Source organism: Dama dama, chromosome 4 (assembly GCF_033118175.1).
Source record: "Dama dama isolate Ldn47 chromosome 4, ASM3311817v1, whole genome shotgun sequence".
NCBI classification, from domain to species: Eukaryota; Metazoa; Chordata; class Mammalia; order Artiodactyla; family Cervidae; genus Dama; species Dama dama.
The window spans coordinates 6,526,798-6,550,777 of NC_083684.1; positions in this window are offsets into that span (position 1 = coordinate 6,526,798).

Consider the following 23,980-nt stretch of genomic DNA (forward strand, 5'->3'; position numbering starts at 1 on the left):
TGGCAATTGGGACGCGTCTCCACGTGAGGCGGGAGACCCAGGGTCCCTTTCCCCGTGCCACAGGGATCCTGGGATACCTATCCATTTTCAAGAGGAGTCAGGCATCGTCTCCTTTGGAAGCATTGATCTCCGCACACCTCTCAAGTTCTCATAGGATGTGAGGCCTCCGGTCGCGATGAGGCGGAGAACTCGGTCTTTCTCTGTCGTCTCCACAGGGGATTCAGACATCCCTTCGTCTTGGGAGATGCAAGACGAGCCTGCATTCAATTCACTGCAGGGATATCCGGGCTTACTTCGAGTCAGAGCATCCTGGTGTCCTTTCCACTTGAGGCCACAAACTCAGGGTCCCTCTCACATACCTGTAGCTGAGAGAAGCTTCCTCTTGAGGTACTTGTGGAAAGTTGGTATTCCTCTTGAGTCGAAGCCAGGGACTAAGCTCTCATCTCTAGTTGATTTGGGGTGCACGGAGCCCTTTCGTGTTGCTCCATTGACCTCAGGATCCCTCTAGACTTGAGACAGTGATCTTGGGTTTTTTCTAGAGTGCCATCAAGGAAATCAAGGCTCCTTTCACGTTTGATGTGGAACACGAAATTGCTCTGCACGCAGTCCAGGGGAATCGGGCCTCATCTTGCAGCGAGTGGGAAGTCTCATGGTTTTTCTCGTGTTGCGGCCGGAACCTGGGGTATATTCTCGAGTGACGACGGGGAGGGCACTTCCAGACACGTGTTTGTTCAGCGACGTGAGGACTCCTGCCTAGGTGCGAGGGACACCTCGGGATTCTCCTCGAGTCTTGGCATGGCAATTTGGAAGCGTCTCCACGTGAGGCGGGAGACCCAGGGTCCCTTTCCACGTGCCACAGGGATCCTGGGACTCCTATCCATTTTCAAGAGGAGTCAGGCATCGTCTTTTTTGGAAGCATTGATCTCCGCGGACCTCTCGAGTTTTCAAAGGATGTGAGGCCTCCGGTCGCGATGAGGCAGAGGACTAGGTCTTTCTCTGTGGTATCCACAGGGGATTCAGACATCCCTTCGTCTTGGGAGATGCAAGACGAGCCTGCATTCAATTCGCTGCAGGGATATCCGGCCTTACTTCGAGTCAGAGCATCTCGGTGTCCATTCCACTTGAGGCCACGAACTCAGGGTCCCTCTCACATACCTGTAGCTGAGAGAAGCCTCCTCTTGAGGTGCTTGTGGAAAGCTGGTATTCCTCTTGAGTCGAAGCCAGGGACTAAGTTCTCATCTCGAGTTGATTTGGGGTGCACGGAGCCCTATCGTGTTGTGCCATTGACCTCAGGATCCCTCTAGACTTGAGACAGTGATCTTGGGTTTTCTCTGGAGTGCCATCAAGGAAATCAAGGCTCCTATCACCTTTGATGTGGAACACGGAATTCCTCTGCACGCAGCCCAGGGGAATCGGGCCTCATCTCGCGGCGATGGGGAAGTCTCATGGTTTTTCTCGAGTTGCGGCCGGAACCTGGGGTATATTCTCGAGTTACGACGGGGAGGGCCCTTCCAGACACGTGTTTGTTCAGCGACGTCAGGACTCCTGCCTAGGTGCGAGGGACACCTCGGGAATCTCCTCGAGTCTTGGCATGGCAATTGGGACGCGTCTCCACGTGAGGCGGGAGACCGAGAGTCCCTTTCCACGTGCCACAGGGATCCTGGTACTCCTATCCATTTTCAAGAGGAGTCAGGCATCGTCTCCTTTGGAAGCATTGATCTCCACGGACCTCTCGAGTTTTCAAAGGATGTGAGGCCTCCGGTCGCGTTGAGGCGGAGGACTAGGTCTTTTTCTGTCTTCTGCACAGGGGATTCAGACATCCCTTCGTCTTGGGAGATGCAAGATGAGCCTGCATTCAATTCACTGCAGGGATATCTGGCCTTACTTCGAGTCAGAGCATCTCGGTGTCCATTCCACTTGAGGCCACAAACTCAGGGGCCCTCTCACATACCTGTAGCTGCGAGAAGCCTCCTCTTGAGGGGCTTGTGGAAAGTTCGTATTCCTCTTGAGTTGAAGCCAGGGACTAATCTCTCATCTCGAGTTGATTTGGGGTCCACGGAGCCCTTTCGTGTTGCTCCAGTGACCTCAGGATCCCTCTAGACTTGAGACAGTGATCTTGGGTTTTCTCTGGAGTGCCATCAAGGAAATCAAGGCTCCTTTCACGTTTGATGTGGAACACGGAATTGCTCTGCACGCATTGCAGGGGAATCGGTCCTCATCTCGCGGCGAGGGGGAAGTCTCATTTTTTTTCTCGAGTTGCGGCCGGAACCTGGGGTATATTCTCGAGTTACGACGGGGAGGGCCCTTCCAGACACGTGTTTGTTCAGTGACGTCAGGACTCCTGCCTAGGTGCGAGGGACAACTCGGGATTCTCCTCGAGTCTTGGCATGGCAATTGGGACGCGGTTCCAGGTGATGCGAGAGACCCAGGGTCCTTTTCCACGGGCCACAGGGATCCTGGGACTGCTATCCATTTTCAAGAGGAGTCAGGCATCGTCTCCTTTGGAAGCATTGATCTACGCGGACCTCTCGAGTTTTCAAAGGATGTGAGGCCTCCGTTCGCGTTGAGGCGGAGGACTATGTCTTTCTCTGTGGTCTCCACAGGGGATTCAGACAACCCTTCGTCTTGGGAGATGCAAGACGAGCCTGTATTCACTTCACTGCAGGGATATCCGGCCTTACTTCGAGTCAGAGCATCTTGGTGTCCATTCCACTCGAGGCCACAAACTCAGGGTCCCTCTCACATACTTGTAGCTGACAGAAGGCTCCTCTTGAGGTGCTTGTGGAAAGTTGGTATTTCTCTTGAGTCGAAGCCAGGGACTAAGCTGTCATCTCGTGTTGATTTGGGGTCCACCGAGACCTTTCTTGTTGGTCCAGTGACCTCAGGATCCCTCTAGACTTGAGACAGTGATCTTGGGTTTTCTCTGGAGTGCCATCAAGGAAATCAAGGCTCCTATCATGTTTGATGTGGAACACGGAATTGCTCTGCATGCAGTGCAGGGGAATCGGGCCTAATCTCGCGGCGAGGGCGAAGTCTCATGCTTTTACTCGAGTTGCGGCCGGAACCTGTTGTATATTCTCGAGTTACGACAGGGAGGGCCCTTCCAGACACGTGTTTGTTCAGCGACGTCAGGACTCCTGCCTAGGTGCGAGGGACACCTCGGGATTCTCCTCGAGTCTTTGCATGGCAATGGGACGCGTCTCCATGTGAGGCGGGAGACCCAGGGTCACTTTCCACGTGCCACAGGGATCCTGGGACTCCTATCCATTTTCAAGAGGAGTCAGGCATCGTCTCCTTTGGAAGCATTGATCTCCGCGGACCTCTCGAGTTTTCAAAGGATGTGAGGCCTCCGGTCGCGATGAGGCGGAGGAATAGGTCTTTCTCTGTGGTCTCCACAGGGGATTCAGACATCCCTTCGTCTTGGGAGATGCAGGACGAGCCTGCATTCAATTCACTGCAGGGATATCCGGCCTTACTTCGAGTCAGAGCATCTGGGTGTCCATTCCACTTGAGGCCACAAACTCAGGGTCCCTCTCACATACCTGTAGCTGAGAGAAGCCTCCTCTTGAGGTGCTGGTGGAAAGTTGGTATTCCTCTTGAGTCGAAGCCAGGGACTAAGCCCTCATCTCGAGTTGATTTGTGGTCCACGGAGCCCTTTCCTGTTGGTCCAGTGACCTCAGGATCCCTCTAGACTTGAGACAGTGATCTTGGGTTTTCTCTGGAGTGCCATCAAGGAAATCAAGGCTCCTTTCACCTTTGATGTGGAACACGGAATTGCTCTGCACGCAGTGCAGGGGAATCGGGCCTCAACTCGCGGCGAGGGGGAAATCTCATGGTATTTCTCGAGTTGCGGCCAGAACCTGGGGTATATTCTCGAGTTACGATGGGGAGGGACCTTCCAGATACGTGTTTTTTCAGCGACGTCAGGACTCCTGCCTAGGTGCGAGGGACACATCGGGATTCTCCTCGAGTCTTGGCATGGCAATTGGGACGCGTCTCCACATGAGGCGGGAGACCCAGGGTCCCTTTCCACGTGCCACACGGATCCTGGGACTCCTATCCAATTTCCAGAGGAATCAGGCATCGTCTCCTTTGGAAGCATTGATCTCCGTGGACATCTCGAGTTTTCACAGGATTTGAGGACTCCGCTCGTGATGAGGCGGGGAACTCGGTCTTTCTCTGTCATCTCCACAGGGGATTCAGACATCCCTTCGTCTTGGGAGATGCAAGACGAGCCTGCATTCAATTCACTGCAGGGATATCCGACCTTACTTCGAGTCAGAGCATCTCGGTGTCCATTCCACTTGAGGCCACAAACTCAGGGTCCCTCTCACATACCTGTAGCTGAGAGAAGCCTCCTCTTGAGGTGCTGGTGGAAAGTTGGTATTCCTCTTGAGTCGAAGCCAGGGACTAAGCTCTCATCTCGAGTTGATTTGGGGTCCACGGAGCCCTTTCCTGTTGGTCCAGTGACCTCAGGATCCCTCTAGACTTGAGACAGTGATCTTGGGTTTTCTCTGGAGTGCCATCAGGGAAATCAAGGCTCCTTTCACGTTTGATGTGGAACACGGAATTGCTCTGCACGCAGTGCAGGGGAATCGGCCCTCAACTCGCGGCGAGGGGGAAATCTCATGGTTTTTCTCGAGTTGCGGCCAGAACCTGGGGTATATTCTCGAGTTACGACGGGGAGGGCCCTTCCAGACACGTGTTTGTTCAGCGATGTCAGGACTCCTGCCTAGGTGCGAGGGACACCTCGGGATTCTCCTGGAGTCTTGGCATGGCAATGGGGATGCGTCTCCACGTGAGGCGGGAGACCCAGGGTCCCTTTCCACGTGCCACAGGGATCCTGGGACTCCTATCCATTTTCAAGAAGAGTCAGGCATCGTCTCCTTTGGAAGCATTGATCTCGGCGGACCTCTCGAGTTTTCAAAGGATGTGAGGCCTCCGGTCTCGATGAGGCGAAGGACTAGGTCTTTCTCTGTGTTCTGCACAGGGGATTCAGACATCCCTTCGTCTTGGGAGATGCAAGACGAGCCTGCATTCAATTCACTGCAGGGATATCCGGCCTCACTTCGAGTCAGAGCATCTCGGTGTCCATTCCACTTGAGGCCACAAACTCAGGGTCCCTCTCACATACCTGTAGCTGAGAGAAGCCTCCTCTTGAGGGGCTTGTGGAAAGTTGGTATTCCTCTTGAGTCGAAGCCAGGGACTAAGCTCTCATCACGAGTTGATTTGGGGTCCACGGAGCATTTTGGTGTTGCTCCAGTGACCTCAGGATCCCTCTAGACTTGAGACAGTGATCTTGGGTTTTCTCTGGAGTGCCATCAAGGAAATCAAGGCTCCTTTCAAGTTTGATGTGGAACACGGAATTGCTCTGCACACAGTGCAGGGGAATCGGGCCTCATCTCGCGGCAAGGGGGAAGTCTCATGGTTTTTCTCAAGTTGCGGCCGGAACCTGTGGTATATTCTCGAGTTACGATGGGGAGGGCCCTTCCAGACACGTGTTTGTTCAGCGACGTCAGGACTCCTGCCTAGGTGCGAGGGACACCTCGGGATTCTCCTCGAGTCTTGGCATGGCAATTGGGACGCGTCTCCACGTGAGGCGGGAGACCCAGGGTCCCTTTCCCCGTGCCACAGGGATCCTGGGACTCCTATCCATTTTCAAGAGGAGTCAGGCATCGTCTCCTTTGGAAGCATTGATCTCCGCACACCTCTCAAGTTCTCATAGGATGTGAGGCCTCCGGTCGCGATGAGGCGGAGAACTCGGTCTTTCTCTGTCGTCTCCACAGGGGATTCAGACATCCCTTCGTCTTGGGAGATGCAAGACGAGCCTGCATTCAATTCACTGCAGGGATATCCGGGCTTACTTCGAGTCAGAGCATCCTGGTGTCCTTTCCACTTGAGGCCACAAACTCAGGGTCCCTCTCACATACCTGTAGCTGAGAGAAGCTTCCTCTTGAGGTACTTGTGGAAAGTTGGTATTCCTCTTGAGTCGAAGCCAGGGACTAAGCTCTCATCTCTAGTTGATTTGGGGTGCACGGAGCCCTTTCGTGTTGCTCCATTGACCTCAGGATCCCTCTAGACTTGAGACAGTGATCTTGGGTTTTTTCTAGAGTGCCATCAAGGAAATCAAGGCTCCTTTCACGTTTGATGTGGAACACGAAATTGCTCTGCACGCAGTCCAGGGGAATCGGGCCTCATCTTGCAGCGAGTGGGAAGTCTCATGGTTTTTCTCGTGTTGCGGCCGGAACCTGGGGTATATTCTCGAGTGACGACGGGGAGGGCACTTCCAGACACGTGTTTGTTCAGCGACGTGAGGACTCCTGCCTAGGTGCGAGGGACACCTCGGGATTCTCCTCGAGTCTTGGCATGGCAATTTGGAAGCGTCTCCACGTGAGGCGGGAGACCCAGGGTCCCTTTCCACGTGCCACAGGGATCCTGGGACTCCTATCCATTTTCAAGAGGAGTCAGGCATCGTCTTTTTTGGAAGCATTGATCTCCGCGGACCTCTCGAGTTTTCAAAGGATGTGAGGCCTCCGGTCGCGATGAGGCAGAGGACTAGGTCTTTCTCTGTGGTATCCACAGGGGATTCAGACATCCCTTCGTCTTGGGAGATGCAAGACGAGCCTGCATTCAATTCGCTGCAGGGATATCCGGCCTTACTTCGAGTCAGAGCATCTCGGTGTCCATTCCACTTGAGGCCACGAACTCAGGGTCCCTCTCACATACCTGTAGCTGAGAGAAGCCTCCTCTTGAGGTGCTTGTGGAAAGCTGGTATTCCTCTTGAGTCGAAGCCAGGGACTAAGTTCTCATCTCGAGTTGATTTGGGGTGCACGGAGCCCTTTCGTGTTGTGCCATTGACCTCAGGATCCCTCTAGACTTGAGACAGTGATCTTGGGTTTTCTCTGGAGTGCCATCAAGGAAATCAAGGCTCCTATCAACTTTGATGTGGAACACGGAATTCCTCTGCACGCAGCCCAGGGGAATCGGGCCTCATCTCGCGGCGATGGGGAAGTCTCATGGTTTTTCTCGAGTTGCGGCCGGAACCTGGGGTATATTCTCGAGTTACGACGGGGAGGGCCCTTCCAGACACGTGTTTGTTCAGCGACGTCAGGACTCCTGCCTAGGTGCGAGGGACACCTCGGGAATCTCCTCGAGTCTTGGCATGGCAATTGGGACGCGTCTCCACGTGAGGCGGGAGACCGAGAGTCCCTTTCCACGTGCCACAGGGATCCTGGTACTCCTATCCATTTTCAAGAGGAGTCAGGCATCGTCTCCTTTGGAAGCATTGATCTCCACGGACCTCTCGAGTTTTCAAAGGATGTGAGGCCTCCGGTCGCGTTGAGGCGGAGGACTAGGTCTTTTTCTGTCTTCTGCACAGGGGATTCAGACATCCCTTCGTCTTGGGAGATGCAAGATGAGCCTGCATTCAATTCACTGCAGGGATATCTGGCCTTACTTCGAGTCAGAGCATCTCGGTGTCCATTCCACTTGAGGCCACAAACTCAGGGGCCCTCTCACATACCTGTAGCTGTGAGAAGCCTCCTCTTGAGGGGCTTGTGGAAAGTTCGTATTCCTCTTGAGTTGAAGCCAGGGACTAATCTCTCATCTCGAGTTGATTTGGGGTCCACGGAGCCCTTTCGTGTTGCTCCAGTGACCTCAGGATCCCTCTAGACTTGAGACAGTGATCTTGGGTTTTCTCTGGAGTGCCATCAAGGAAATCAAGGCTCCTTTCACGTTTGATGTGGAACACGGAATTGGTCTGCACTCAGTGCAGGGGAATCGGTCCTCATCTCGCGGCGAGGGGGAAGTCTCATGGTTTTTCTCGAGTTGCGGCCGGAACCTGGGGTATATTCTCGAGTTACGACGGGGAGGGCCCTTCCAGACACGTGTTTGTTCAGTGACGTCAGGACTCCTGCCTAGGTGCGAGGGACAACTCGGGATTCTCCTCGGGTCTTGGCATGGCAATTGGGACGCGGCTCCAGGTGATGCGAGAGACCCAGGGTCCTTTTCCACGGGCCACAGGGATCCTGGGACTGCTATCCATTTTCAAGAGGAGTCAGGCATCGTCTCCTTTGGAAGCATTGATCTACGCGGACCTCTCGAGTTTTCAAAGGATGTGAGGCCTCTGTTCGCGTTGAGGCGGAGGACTATGTCTTTCCCTGTGGTCTCCACAGGGGATTCAGACAACCCTTCGTCTTGGGAGATGCAAGACGAGCCTGTATTCACTTCACTGCAGGGATATCCGGCCTTACTTCGAGTCAGAGCATCTTGTTGTCCATTCCACTCGAGGCCACAAACTCAGGGTCCCTCTCACATACTTGTAGCTGACAGAAGGCTCCTCTTGAGGTGCTTGTGGAAAGTTGGTATTTCTCTTGAGTCGAAGCCAGGGACTAAGCTGTCATCTCGTGTTGATTTGGGGTCCACCGAGACCTTTCTTGTTGGTCCAGTGACCTCAGGATCCCTCTAGACTTGAGACAGTGATCTTGGGTTTTCTCTGGAGTGCCATCAAGGAAATCAAGGCTCCTATCATGTTTGATGTGGAACACGGAATTGCTCTGCATGCAGTGCAGGGGAATCGGGCCTAATCTCGCGGCGAGGGCGAAGTCTCATGCTTTTACTCGAGTTGCGGCCGGAACCTGTTGTATATTCTCGAGTTACGACAGGGAGGGCCCTTCCAGACACGTGTTTGTTCAGCGACGTCAGGACTCCTGCCTAGGTGCGAGGGACACCTCGGGATTCTCCTCGAGTCTTTCCATGGCAATGGGACGCGTCTCCATGTGAGGCGGGAGACCCAGGGTCACTTTCCACGTGCCACAGGGATCCTGGGACTCCTATCCATTTTCAAGAGGAGTCAGGCATCGTCTCCTTTGGAAGCATTGATCTCCGCGGACCTCTCGAGTTTTCAAAGGATGTGAGGCCTCCGGTCGCGATGAGGCGGAGGAATAGGTCTTTCTCTGTGGTCTCCACAGGGGACTCAGACATCCCTTCGTCTTGGGAGATGCAGGACGAGCCTGCATCCAATTCACTGCAGGGATATCCGGCCTTACTTCGAGTCAGAGCATCTGGGTGTCCATTCCACTTGAGGCCACAAACTCAGGGTCCCTCTCACATACCTGTAGCTGAGAGAAGCCTCCTCTTGAGGTGCTGGTGGAAAGTTGGTATTCCTATTGAGTCGAAGCCAGGGACTAAGCCCTCATCTCGAGTTGATTTGGGGTCCACGGAGCCCTTTCCTGTTGGTCCAGTGACCTCAGGATCCCTCTAGACTTGAGACAGTGATCTTGGGTTTTCTCTGGAGTGCCATCAAGGAAATCAAGGCTCCTTTCACCTTTGATGTGGAACACGGAATTGCTCTGCACGCAGTGCAGGGGAATCGGGCCTCAACTCGCGGCGAGGGGGAAATCTCATGGTATTTCTCGAGTTGCGGCCAGAACCTGGGGTATATTCTCGAGTTACGACGGGGAGGGCCCTTCCAGATACGTGTTTTTTCAGCGACGTCAGGACTCCTGCCTAGGTGCGAGGGACACCTCGGGATTCTCCTCGAGTCTTGGCATGGCAATTGGGACGCGTCTCCACATGAGGCGGGAGACCCAGGGTCCCTTTCCACGTGCCACACGGATCCTGGGACTCCTATCCAATTTCCAGAGGAATCAGGCATCGTCTCCTTTGGAAGCATTGATCTCCGTGGACATCTCGAGTTTTCAAAGGATTTGAGGACTCCGCTCGTGATGAGGCGGGGAACTCGGTCTTTCTCTGTCATCTCCACAGGGGATTCAGACATCCCTTCGTCTTGGGAGATGCAAGACGAGCCTGCATTCAATTCACTGCAGGGATATCCGGCCTTACTTCGAGTCAGAGCATCTCGGTGTCCATTCCACTTGAGGCCACAAACTCAGGGTCCCTCTCACATACCTGTAGCTGAGAGAAGCCTCCTCTTGAGGTGCTGGTGGAAAGTTTGTATTCCTCTTGAGTCGAAGCCAGGGACTAAGCTCTCATCTCGAGTTGATTTGGGGTCCACGGAGCCCTTTCCTGTTGGTCCAGTGACCTCAGGATCCCTCTAGACTTGAGACAGTGATCTTGGGTTTTCTCTGGAGTGCCATCAGGGAAATCAAGGCTCCTTTCACGTTTGATGTGGAACACGGAATTGCTCTGCACGCAGTGCAGGGGAATCGGCCCTCAACTCGCGGCGAGGGGGAAATCTCATGGTTTTTCTCGAGTTGCGGCCAGAACCTGGGGTATATTCTCGAGTTACGACGGGGAGGGCCCTTCCAGACACGTGTTTGTTCAGCGATGTCAGGACTCCTGCCTAGGTGCGAGGGACACCTCGGGATTCTCCTGGAGTCTTGGCATGGCAATGGGGATGCGTCTCCACGTGAGGCGGGAGACCCAGGGTCCCTTTCCACGTGCCACAGGGATCCTGGGACTCCTATCCATTTTCAAGAAGAGTCAGGCATCGTCTCCTTTGGAAGCATTGATCTCGGCGGACCTCTCGAGTTTTCAAAGGATGTGAGGCCTCCGGGCTCGATGAGGCGAAGGGCTAGGTCTTTCTCTGTGTTCTGCACAGGGGATTCAGACATCCCTTCGTCTTGGGAGATGCAAGACGAGCCTGCATTCAATTCACTGCAGGGATATCCGGCCTCACTTCGAGTCAGAGCATCTCGGTGTCCATTCCACTTGAGGCCACAAACTCAGGGTCCCTCTCACATACCTGTAGCTGAGAGAAGCCTCCTCTTGAGGGGCTTGTGGAAAGTTGGTATTCCTCTTGAGTCGAAGCCAGGGACTAAGCTCTCATCACGAGTTGATTTGGGGTTCACGGAGCATTTTGGTGTTGCTCCAGTGACCTCAGGATCTCTCTAGACTTGAGACAGTGATCTTGGGTTTTTTCTAGAGTGCCATCAAGGAAATTAAGGCTCCTTTCACGTTTGATGTGGAACACGGAATTGCTCTGCACGCAGTCCAGGGGAATCGGGCCTCATCTTGCAGCGAGTGGGAAGTCTCATGGTTTTTCTCGTGTTGCGGCCGGAACCTGGGGTATATTCTCGAGTTACGATGGGGAGGGCACTTCCAGACACGTGTTTGTTCAGCGACGTGAGGACTCCTGCCTAGGTGCGAGGGACACCTCGGGATTCTCCTCGAGTCTTGGCATGGCAATTTGGAAGCGTCTCCACGTGAGGCGGGAGACCCAGGGTCCCTTTCCACGTGCCACAGGGATCCTGGGACTCCTATCCATTTTCAAGAGGAGTCAGGCATCGTCTTTTTTGGAAGCATTGATCTCCGCGGACCTCTCGAGTTTTCAAAGGATGTGAGGCCTCCGGTCGCGATGAGGCAGAGGACTAGGTCTTTCTCTGTGGTATCCACAGGGGATTCAGACATCCCTTCGTCTTGGGAGATGCAAGACGAGCCTGCATTCAATTCGCTGCAGGGATATCTGGCCTTACTTCGAGTCAGAGCATCTCGGTGTCCATTCCACTTGAGGCCACAAACTCAGGGGCCCTCTCACATACCATTAGCTGAGAGTAGCCTCCTCTGAGGTGCTTGGGGAAAGTTGGTATTCCTCTCGATTTGAAGCCAGGGACTAAGCTCTCATCTCGAGTTGATTTGGGGTCCACGGACCCCTTTCGTGTTGCTCCAGTGACCTCAGGATCCCTCTAGACTTGAGACAGTGATCTTGCGTTTTCTCTGGAGTGTCATCAAGGAAATCAAGGCTCCATTCATTTTTGATGTGGAAACGGAATTGCTCTGCACGCAGGCAGGGGAATCGGGCCTCATCTCGCGGCGAGCGTTAAATCTCATGGTTTTTCTCGAGTTGCGGCCGGAACCTGGGGTATATTCTCGAGTTACGACGGGGAGGGCCCTTCCAGACACGTGTTTGTTCAGCGATGTCAGGACTCCTGCCTAGTTGCGAGGGACACCTCGGGATTCTCCTCGAGTCTTGGCATGGCAATTGGGACACGTCTCCACGTGAGGCGGTAGACCCAGGGTCCCTTTCCACGTGCCACAGGGATCCTGGGACTCCTATCCATTTTCAAGAGGAGTCAGGCATCGTCTCATTCGGAAGTATTGATCTCCGCGGACCTCTCGAGTTTTCAAAGGATGTGAGGCCTCCGATCGCGTTGAGGCGGAGGACTAGGTCTTTCTCTGTGTTCTGCACAGGGGATTCAGACATCCCTTCGTCTTGGGAGGTGCAAGATGAGCCTGCATTCAATTCACTGCAGGGATATCCGGCCTTACTTCGAGTCAGAGCATCTCGGTGTCCATTCCACTTGAGGCCACAAACTCAGGGTCCCTCTCAAATACCTGTAGCTGAGACAAGCCTCCTCTTGAGGGGCTTGTGGAAAGTTGCTATTACTCTTGAGTCGAAGCCCGGGACTAAGCTCTCATCTCGAGTTGATTTGGGGTCCACGGAGCCCTTTCGTGTTGCTCCAGTGACCTCAGGATCCCTCTAGACTTGAGACAGTGATCTTGGGTTTTCTCTGGAGTGCCATCAAGGAAATCAAGGCTCCTTTCACGTTTGATGTGGAACACGGAATTGCTCTGCACGCAGTGCAGGGGAATCGGGTCTCATCTCGCGGCGAGGGGGAAGTCTCATGGTTTTTCTCGAGTTGCGGCCGGAACCTGGGGTATATTCTCGAGTTACGACGGGGAGGGCCCTTCCAGACACGTGTTTGTTCAGGGACGTCAGGACTCCTGCCTAGGTGCGAGGGACACCTCGGGATTCTCCTCGAGTCTTGGCATGGCATTTTGGACGTGTCTCCACGTGAGGCGTGAAACCCAGTGTCCCTTTCCACGTGCCACAGGGATCCTGGGACTCCTATCCATTCTCAAGAGGAGTCAGGCATCGTCTCCTTTGGAAGCATTGATTTCTGCAGACCTCTCTAGTTTTCAAAGGATGTGAGGCCTCCGGTCACGATAAGGCGGAGGACTAGGTCTTTCTCTGTGGTATCCACAGGGGATTCAGACATCCCTTCGTCTTGGGAGATGCAAGACGAGCCTGCATTCAATTCACTGCAGGGATATCCAGCCTTACTTCGAGTCAGAGCATCTCGGTGTCCATTGCACTTGAGGCCACAAACTCAGGGTCCCTCTCACATACCATTAGCTGAGAGAAGCCTCCTCTTGAGGTGCTTGTGGAAAGTTGGTATTCCTCTTGAGTCGAAGCCAGGGACTAAGCTCTCATCTCGAGTTGATTTGGGGTCCACGGAGCCATTTCGTGTTGCTACAGTGACCTCAGGATCCCTCTAGACTTGAGACAGTGATCTTGGGTTTTCTCTGGAGTGCCATTAAGGAAATCAAGGCTCCTTTCACGTTTGATGTGGAACACGGAATTGGTCTGCACGCAGTGCAGGGGAATCGGGCCTCATCTCGCGGGGAGGGGGAAGTCTCATGGTTTTTCTCGAGTTGCGGCCGGATCCTGGGGTATATTCTCCAGTTACGACGGGGAGGGCCCTTCCAGACACGGGTTTGTTCAGCGACGTGAGGACTCTTGCCTAGGTGCGAGGGACACCTCGGGATTCTCCTCGAGCCTTGGCATGGCAATTTGGACGCATCTCCACGTGAGGCGGGAGAACCAGGGTCCCTTTCCACGTGCCACTGGGATCCTGGGACTCCTATCCATTTTCAAGAGGAGTCTGGCATCGTCTCCTTTGGAAGCATTGATCTCCGCGGACCTCTCGAGTTTTCAAAGGATGTGAGGCCTCCGGTCGCATTGAGGCTGAGGACTAGGTCTTTCTCTGTGTTCTGCACAGGGGATTCAGACATCCCTTCGTCTTGGGAGATGCAAGATGAGCCTGCATTCAATTCACTGCAGGGATGTCCGGCCTTACTTCGAGTCAGAGCATCTCGGTGTCCATTCCACTTGAGGCCACAATCTCAGGGTCCCTCTCACATACCTGTAGCTGAGACAAGCCTCCTCTTGAAGGGCTTGTGGAAAGTGCGTATTCCTCTTGAGTTGAAGCCAGGGACTAATCTCTCATCTCGAGTTGATTTGGGGTCCACGGAGCCCTTTTGTGTTGCTCCAGTGACCTCAGGATCCCTCTAGACTTGAGACAGTGATCTTGGGTTTTCTCTGGAGTGCCATCAAGGAAATCAAGGCTTCTTTCACGTTTGATGTGGAACACGGAATTGCTCTGCACGCATTGCAGGGGAATCGGGCCTCATCTCTCGGCGAGGGGTAAGTCTCATGGTTTTTCTCGAGTTGCGGCCGGAACATGGGGTATATTCTCGAGTTACGACGGGGAGGGCCCTTCCAGACACGTGTTTGTTCAGCGACGTCAGGACTCCTCCCTAGGTGCGAGGCACACCTCGGGATTCTCCTCGAGTCTTGGCATGGCAATGGGGATGCGTCTCCACGTGAGGCGGGAGACCCAGGGTCCCTTTCCACGTGCCACAGGGATCCTGGGACTCCTATTCATTTTCAAGAGGCGTCAGGCATCGTCTCCTTTGGAAGCATTGATCTCCGCGGACCTCTCGAGTTTTCAAAGGATGTGAGGCCTCCGGTCGTGATGAGGCGGAGGACTAGGTCTTTCTCTGTGGTCTCCACAGGGGATTCAGACATCCCTTCGTCTTGGGAGATGCAAGACGAGCCTGCATTCAATTCACTGCAGGGATATCTGGCCTTACTTCGAGTCAGAGCATCTCGGTGTCCATTCCACTTGAGGCCACAAACTCAGGGTCCCTCTCACATACCTGTAGCTGAGAGAAGCCTCCTCTTGAGGTGCTTGTGGAAACTTGGTAATCCTCTTGAGTCGAAGCCAGACACTAAGCTCTCATCTCGAGTTGATTTGGGGTCCACGGAGCCCTTTCGTGTTGCTCCAGTGACCTCAGGATCCCTCTAGACTTGAGACAGTGATCTTGGGTTTTCTCTGGAGTGCCATCAAGGAAATCAAGGCTCCTTTCATTTTTGATGTGGAATAATAAATTCCTCTGCACGCAGGGTAGGGGAATCGGGCCACATCTCACGGCGAGGGGTAAGTCTCATGGTTTGTCTCGAGTTGTGGCCGGAACCTGGGGTATATTCTCGAGTTAGGACGGGCAGGGCCCTTCCAGACACGTGTTTGTTCAGCGACGTCAAGACTCCTGCCTAGGTGCGAGAGACACCTCGGGATTCTCCTCGAGTCTTGGCATGGCAATTGGGACGCGTCTGCAAGTGAGGCGGGAGACCCAGGGTCCCTTTCCACGTGCCACAGGGATCCTGGGACTCCTATCCATTTTCAAGAGGAGTCAGGCATCGTCTCCTTTGGATCATTGATCTCCGCCGACCTCTCGAGTTTTCAAAGGATGTGAGGCCTCCGGTCGCGATGAGGCGGAAAATTAGGTCTTTCTCTGTGGTCTCCACAGGGGATTCAGACATCCCTTCGTCATGCGAGATGCAAGACGAGCCTGCATTCAATTCACTGCAGGGATATCCGGCCTTACTTCGAGTCAGAGCATCTCGGTGTCCATTCCACTTGAGGCCACAAACTCAGGGTCCCCCTCACATACCTGTAGCTGAGAGAAGCCTCCTCTTGAGGTGCTTGTGGAAAGTTGGTATTCCTTTTGAGTCAAAGCCAGGGACTAAGCTCTCATCTCGAGTTGATTTGGGTCCACAGAGCCCTTTCGTGTTGCTCCAGTGACCTCAGGATCCCTCTAGACTCTAGACAGTGATCTTGGGTTTTCTCTGGAGTGCCATCAAGGAAATCAAGGCTCCTTTCACGTTTCATGTGGAACACGGAATTGCTCTGAATGCAGTGCAGGGGAATCGGGCCTCACCTCGTGGCAAGGGGGAAGTCTCATGGTTTTTCTCGAGTTTCGGCCGGAACCTGGTGTATATTCTCGAGTTACGACGGGGAGGGCCCTTCCAGACACGTGTTTGTTCAGCGACGTCAGGACTCCTGCCTAGGTGCGAGGGACACCTCGGGATTCTCCTCGAGTCTTGGCATGGCAATGGGGACGCGTCTCCACGTGAGGCGGGAGACCCAGTGTCGCTTTCCACATGCCACAGGGATCCTGGGACTCCTATCCATTTTCAAGAGGCGTCAGGCATCGTCTCCTTCAGAAGTATTGATCTCCGTGGTCCTCTCGAGTTTTCAAAGGATATGAGGCCTCCGGTTGCATTGAGGTGGAGGAGTAGGTCTTTCACTGTGGTCTCCACAGGGGATTCAGACAACCCTTCGTCTTGGGAGATGCAAGACGAGCCTGCATACAAATCACTGCAGGGATATCTGGCCTTACTTCGAGTCAGAGCATCTCGGTGACCATTCCACTTGAGGCGACAAACTCAGGGTCCCTCTCACATACCATTAGCTGAGAGTAGCCTCCTCTTGAGGTGCTTGTGGAAAGTTGGTATTCCTCTTGAGTCGAAGCCAGGGACTAAGCTCTCATCTCGAGTTGATTTGGGGTCCACGGAGCCCTTTCGTGTTGCTCCATTGACCTCAGGATCCCTCTAGACTTGAGACAGTGATCTTGGGTTTTCTCTGGAGTGCCATCAAGGAAATCAAGGCTCCTTTCACGTTTGATGTGGAACACGGAATTTCTCTGCACGCAGTGCAGGGGAATCGGGCCTCATCCAGCGGCGAGGGGGAAGTCTCATGGTTTTTATCGAGTTGCGGCCGGAACCTGGGGTATATTCTCGAGTTACGACGGGGAGGGCCCTTCCAGACACGTGTTTGTTCAGCGACGTCAGGAATCCTGCCTAGGTGCGAGGGACACCTCGGGATTCTCCTCGAGTCTTGGCATGGCAATGGGGATGCGTCTCCATGTGAGGCGGGAGACCCAGGGTCCCTTTCCACGTGCCACAGGGATCCTGGAACTCCTATCCATTTTCAAGAGGAGTCAGGCATCGTTTCCTTTGGAAGCATTGATCTCCGCGGACCTCTCGAGTTTTCAAAGGATGTGAGGCCTCCGGTCGCGATGAGGCGGAAAATTAGGTCTTTCTCTGTGGTCTCCACAGGGGATTCAGACATACCTTCGTCTTGCGAGATGCAAGACGAGCCTGCATTCAATTCACTGCAGGGATATACGGCCTTTCTTCGAGTCAGAGCATCTCGGTGTCCATTCCACTTGAGGCCACAAACTCAGGGTCCCTCTCACATACCTGTAGCTGAGAGAAGCCTCCTCTTGAGGTGCTTGTGGAAAGTTGGTATTCCTCTTGAGTCGAAGCCAGGGACTAAGCTCTCATCTCGAGTTGATTTGGGGTCCACGGAGCCCTTTCGTGTTGCTCCAGTGACCTCAGGATCCCTCTAGACTCTAGACAGTGATCTTGGGTTTTCTCTGGAGTGCCATCAAGGAAATCAAGGCTCATTTCACGTTTGATGTGGAACACTGAATTGCTCTGCATGCAGTGCAGGGGAATCGGGCCTCACCTCGTGGCAAGGGGGAAGTCTCATGGTTTTTCTCGAGTTGCGGCCGGAACCTGGGGTATATTCTCGAGTTACGACGGGGAGGGCCCTTCCAGACACGTGTTTGTTCAGCGACGTCAGGACTCCTGCCTAGGTGCGAGGGACACCTCGGGATTCTCCTCGAGTCTTGGCATGGCATTTGGACGCGTCTCCACGTGAGGCGGGAGACCCAGGGTCCCTTTCCACGTGCCACAGGGATCCTGGGACTCCTATCCATTTCCAAGAGGAGTCAGGCATCGTCTCCTTTGGAAGCATTGATCTCCGCGGACCTCTCGAGTTTTCAAAGGATGTGAGGCCTCCTGTCTCGATGAGGCGGAGAACTAGGTCTTTCTCTGTGGTCTCCACAGGGGATTCAGACATCCCTTCGTCTTGGGAGATGCAAGACGAGCTTGCATTCAATTCACTGCAGGGATATCAGGCCTTACTTCAAGTTCAAGCATCTCGGTGTCCATTCCACTTGAGGCCACAAACTCATGGTCCCTCTCACATACTTGTAGCTGAGAGAAGCCTCCTCTTGAAGTGCTTGTGGAAAGATGGTATTCCTCTTGAGTCGAAGCCAGGGACTAAGCTCTCATCTCGAGTTGATTTGAGGTCCACGGAGCCCTTTCATGTTGCTCCAGTGACCTCAGGATCCCTCTAGACTTGAGACAGTGATCTTGGGTTTTCTCTGGAGTGCCATCAAGTAAATCAAGGCTCCTTTCACGTTTGATGTGGAACACAGAATTGCTCTGCAGGCAGTGCAGGGGAATCGGGCCTCATCTCGCGGCGAGGGGGAAGTCTCATGGTTTTTCTCGAGTTGCGGCCGGAACCTGGTGTATATTCTCGAGTTACGACGGGGAGGGCCCTTCCAGACACGTGTTTGTTCAGCGACGTCAGGACTCCTGCCGAGGTGCGAGGGACACCTCGGGATTGTCCTCGAGTCTTGTCATGGCAACTGGGACGCGTCTCCACGGGAGGCGGGAGACCCAGGATTCCTTTCCACGTGCCACAGGGATCCTGGGACTTCTATCCATTTTCAAGAGGAGTCAGGCATCGTCTCCTTTGGAAGCATTGATCTCCGCGGACCTCTCGAGTTTTCAAAGGATGTGAGGCCTCCGGTCGTGATGAGGCGGAGGACTAGGTCTTTCTCTGTGGTCTCCACAGGGGATTCAGACATCCCTTCATCTTGGGCGATGCAAGACGATCCTGCATTCAATTCACTGCAGGGATATCCGGCCTTACTCCGAGTCAGAGCATCTCGGTGTCCATTCCACTTGAGGCCACAAACTCAGGGTCCCTCTCACATACCTGTAGCTGAGAGAAGCCTCCTCTTGAGGTGCTTGTGGAAACTTGGTAATCCTCTTGAGTCGAAGCCAGACACTAAGCTCTCATCTCGAGTTGATTTGGGGTCCACGGAGACCTTTCGTGTTGCTCCAGTGACCTCAGGATCCCTCTAGACTTGAGACAGTGATCTTGGGTTTTCTCTGGAGTGCCATCAAGGAAATCAAGGCTCCTTTCTCGTTTGATGTGGAACACGGAATTGCTCTGCCCGCAGTGCAGGTGAATCGGGCCTCATCTCGCGGCGAGGGGGAAGTCTCATGGTTTTTCTCGAGTTGCGGCCAGAACCTGGGGTATATTCTCGAGTTACGACGGGGAGGGCCCTTCCAAACACGTGTTTGTTCAGCGATGTCAGGACTCCTGCCTAGGTGCGAGGGACACCTCGGTATTCTCCTCGAATCTTGGCATGGCAATTGGGACGCGTCTCCACGTGAGGCGGGAGACCCAGGGTCCCTTTCCACGTGCCACAGGGATCCTGTGACTCCTATCCATTTTCAAGAGGAGTCAGGCATTGTCTCCTTTGGAAGCATTGATCTCCGCGGACCTCTCGAGTTTTCCAAGGATGTGAGGCCTCCGGTCTCGATGAGGCGGAGAACTAGGTCTTTCTCTGTGGTCTCCACAGGGGATTCAGACATCCCTTCGTCTTGGGAGATGCAAGACGAGCCTGCATTCAATTCACTGCAGGGATATCCGGCCTTAATTCGAGTCAGAGCATCTCGGTGTCCATTCCACTTGAGGCCACAAACTCAGGGTCCCTCTCACATACCTGTAGCTGAGAGAAGCCTCCTCTTGAGGTGCTTGTGGAAAGTTGGTATTCCTCTTGAGTCGAAGCCAGGGACGAAGCTCTCATCTCGAGTTGATTTGGGGTCCACGAAGCCCTTGCGTGTTGCTCCAGTGACCTCAGGATTCCTCTAGACTTGAGACAGTGATCTTGGGTTTTCTCTGGAGTGCCATCAAGGAAATCAAGTCACCTTTCATTTTTGATGTGGAATAATAAATTCCTCTGCACGCAGGGCAGCGGAATCGGGCCACATCTCACGGCGAGGGGTAAGTCTCATGGTTTGTCTCGAGTTGTGGCCGGAACCTGGGGTATATTCTCGAGTTAGGACGGGCAGGGCCCTTCCAGACACGTGTTTGTTCAGCGACATCAGGACTCCTGCCTAGGTGCGAGGGACACCTCGGGATTCTCCTCGAGTTTTGGCATGGCAATTGGGGCGTGGCTCCACGTGAGGCGGGAGACCCAGGGTCCCTTTCCACGTGCCACAGGGATCCTGGGACTCCTATCCATTTTCAAGAGGAGTCAGGCATCATCTCCTTTGGAAGCATTGATCTCCGCAGACCTCTCGAGTTTTCAAAGAATGTGAGGCCTCCGTTCGCGTTGAGGCGGAGGACTAGGTCTTTCTCTGTGGTCTCCACAGGGGATTCAGACAACCCTTCGTCTTGGGAGATGCAAGACGAGCGTGCATTCAATTCACTGCAGGGATATCCGGCCTTACTTTGAGTCAGAATATCTCGGTGTCCATTCCACTTAAGGCCACAAACTCAGGGTCCCTCTCACATACCTGTAGCTGAGAGAAGCCTCCTCTTGAGGTGCTTGTGGAAAGTTGGTATTCCTCTTGAGTCGAAGCCAGGGACTAAGCTCTCATCTCGAGTTGATTTGGGGTCCACGGAGCCCTTTCGTGTTGCTCCAGAGACCTCAGGATCCCTCTAGACTTGAGACAGTGATCTTGGGTTTTCTCTGGAGGGCCATCAAGGAAATCAAGGCTCCTTTCACGTTTGATGTGGAACACGGAATTGGTCTGCACGCAGTGCAGGGGAATCGGGCCTCATCTCGCGGCGATGGGGAAGTCTCATGGTTTTTCTCGAGTTGCGGCCAGAACCTGGGGTATATTCTCTAGTTACGACGGGGAGGGCCCTTCCAGACACGTGTTTGTTCAGCGACGTCAGGACTCTGCCCTAGGTGCGAGGGACACCTCGGGATTCTCCTCGAGTCTTGGCATGGCAATTTGGATGCGTCTCTACGTGAGGCGGGAGACCCAGGGTCCCTTTCCACGTGCCACAGGGATCCTGGGACTCCTATCCATTTTCAAGAGGAGTCAGGCATCGTCTCCTTTGGAAGCATTGATCTCCGCGGACCTCTCGAGTTTTCCAAGGATGTGAGGCCTCCGATCGCGTTGAGGCGGAGGACTAAGTCTTTCTCTGTGGTCTCCACAGGGGATTCAGACATCCCTTCGTCTTGGGAGATGCAAGATGAGGCTGCAATCAATTCACTGCAGGGATATCCGGCCTTACTTCGAGTAAGAGCATCTCGGTGTCCATTCCACTTGAGGCCACAAACTCAGGGTCCCTCTCACATACCTGTAGCTGAGAGAAGCCTCCTCTTGAGTTGCTTGAGGAAAGTTGGTATTCCTCTTGAGTCGAAGCCAGGGACTAAGCTCTCATCTCGAGTTGATTTGGGCTCCTCGGAGCCATTTCGTGTTGCTCCAGTGACCTCAGGATCCCTCTAGACTTGAGACAGTGATCTTGGGTTTTCTCTGGAGTTCCATCAAGGAAATCAAGGCTCCTTTCACATTTGTTGTGGAACACGGAATTGCTCTGCACGCAGTGCAGGGGAATCGGGCCTCATCTCGCGGCGATGGGGAAGTCTCATGGTTTTTCTCGAGTTGCGGCCGGAACCTGGGGTATATTCTCGAGTTACGACGGGGAGGGCCCTTCCAGACACGTGTTTGTGCAGCGACGTCAGGACTCCTGCCTAGGTGCGAGGGACACCTCGGGATTCTCCTCGAGTCTTGGCATGGCAATTGGGACGCGTCTCAACGTGAGGCGGGAAACCCAGCGTCCCTTTCCACGTGCCACAGGGATCCTAGGACTCCTATCCATTTGAAGAGGAGTCAGGCATCGTTTCCTTTGGAAGCATTGATCTCCGCGGACCTCTCGACTTTTCAAAGGATGTGAGGCCACCGGTCGCATTGAGTGGGAGGACTAGGTCTTTCTCTGTGGTCTCCACAGGGGATTCAGACATCCCTTTGTCTTGGGAGATGCAAGGCGAGCCTACTTTCAATTCACTGCAGGGATATCCGGCCTTACTTCGAGTCAGAGCATCTCAGTGTCCATTCCACTTGAGGCCACAAACTCAGGGTCCCTCTCACATACCTGTAGGTGAGAGAAGCCTCCTCTTGAGGTGCTTGTGGAAAGTTGGTTGTCCTCTTGAGTCGAAGCCAGCGTCTAAGCTCTCATCTAGAGTTGATTTGTGGTCCACGGAGCCCTTTCGTGTTGCTCCAGTGACCTCAGGATCCCTCTAGACTTGAGACAGTGATCTTGGGTTTTCTCTGGAGTGCGATCAAGGAAATAAAGGCTCCTTTCACGTTTGATGTGGAACACGGAATTGCTCTGCACGCAGTGCAGGGGAATCGGGCCTCATCTCACGGCGTGGGGGAATTCTCATGGTTTTTCTCGAGTCGCGCCTTGAACCTGGGGTATATTCTCGAGTTACGATGGGGAGGGCCCTTCCAGACACATGTTTGTTCAGCGACGTCAGGACCCCTGCCTAGGTGCGAGGGACACCTCGGTATTCTCCTCGAGTCTTGGCATGGCAATTGGGACGCGTCTCCACGTGAGGCGGGAGACCCAGGGTCCCTTTCCTCGTGCCACAGGGATCCTGGGACTCCTATCCATTTTCAAGAGGAGTCAGGCATCGTCTCCTTTGGAAGCATTGATCTCCGCGGACCTCTCGAGTTTTCAAAGGATGTGAGGCCTCCGTTCTCGTTGAGGCGGAGGACTAGGTCTTTCTCTGTGGTCTCCACAGGGGATTCAGACATCCCTTCGTCTTGGGAGATGCAAGACGAGGCTGCAATCAATTCACTGCAGGGATATCTGACCTTACTTCGAGTCAGAGCATCTCGGTGTCCATTCCACTGGAGGCCACAAACTCTGGGTCCCTCTCACATACCTGTATCTGAGAGAAGCCTCCTCTTGAGGTGCTTGTGGAAAGTTGGTATTCCTCTTGAGTCGAAGCCAGGGACTAAGCTCTCATCTTGAGTTGATTTGGGGTCCACGGAGTCCTTTCGAGTTGCTCCAGTGACCTCAGGATCCCTCTAGACTTGAGACAGTGATCTTGGGTTTTCTCTGGAGTGCCATCAAGGAAATCAAGGCTCCTTTCACGTTTGATGTGGAACACGGAATTGCTCTGCACGCAGTGCAGACGAATCGGGCCTCATCTCGCGGCGAGGGGGAAGTCTCATTGTTTTTCTCGAGTTGTGGCCGGAACCTGGGGTATATTCTCAAGTTACGACGGTGAGGGCCCTTCCAGACACGTGTTTGTTCAGTGATCAGGACTCCTGCCTAGGTGCTAGGGACACCTCGGGATTCTCCTCGAGTCTTGTCATGGCAACTGGGACGCGTCTCCACGGGAGGCGGGAGACCCAGGGTCCCTTTCCACGTGCCACAGGGATCCTGGAACTTCTATCCATTTTCAAGAGGAGTCAGGCATCGTCTCCTTTGGAAGTATTGATCTCCGCGGACCTCTCGAGTTTTCAAAGGATGTGAGGCCTCCGGTTGCGATGAGGCGGAGAACTAGGTCTTTCTCTGTGGTCTCCACAGGGGATTCAGACATCCCTTCGTCTTGGGAAATGCAAGACGAGCTTGCATTCAATTCACTGCTGGGATATCCGGCCTTACTTCGAGTCAGAGCATCTCGGTGTCCATTCCACTTGAGGCCACAAACTCAGGGTACCTCTTACATAAGTGCAGCTGAGAGAAGCCTCCTCTTGAGGTGCTTGTGGAAACTTGGTATTCCTCTTGAGTCGAAGCCAGGGACTAAGCTCTCATCTCGAGTTGATTTGGGGTCCGCAGAGACCTTTCGTGTTGCTCCAGTGACCTCAGGATCCCTCTAGACTTGAGACAGTGATCTTGGGTTTTCTCTGGAGTGCCATCAAGGAAATCAAGGCTCCTTTCACGTTTGATGTGGAACACGGAATTGCTCTGCACGCAGTGCAGGGGAATCGGGCCTCATCTCGCGGCGAGGGGGACGTCTCATATTTTCTCTCGAGTTGCGGCCGGAACCTGATTTATATTCTCGAGTTACGACGGGGAGGGCCCTTCCAGACACGTGTTTGTTCAGCGACGTCACGACTCCTGCCTAGGTGTGAGGGACACCTCGGGATTCTCCTCGAGTCTTAGCATGGCAATTGGGACGCGTCTCCACGTGAGGCGGGAGACCCAGGGTCCCTTTCCAAGTGCCACAGGGATCCTGGGACTCCTATCCATTTTCAAGAGGAGTGAGGGATCGTCTC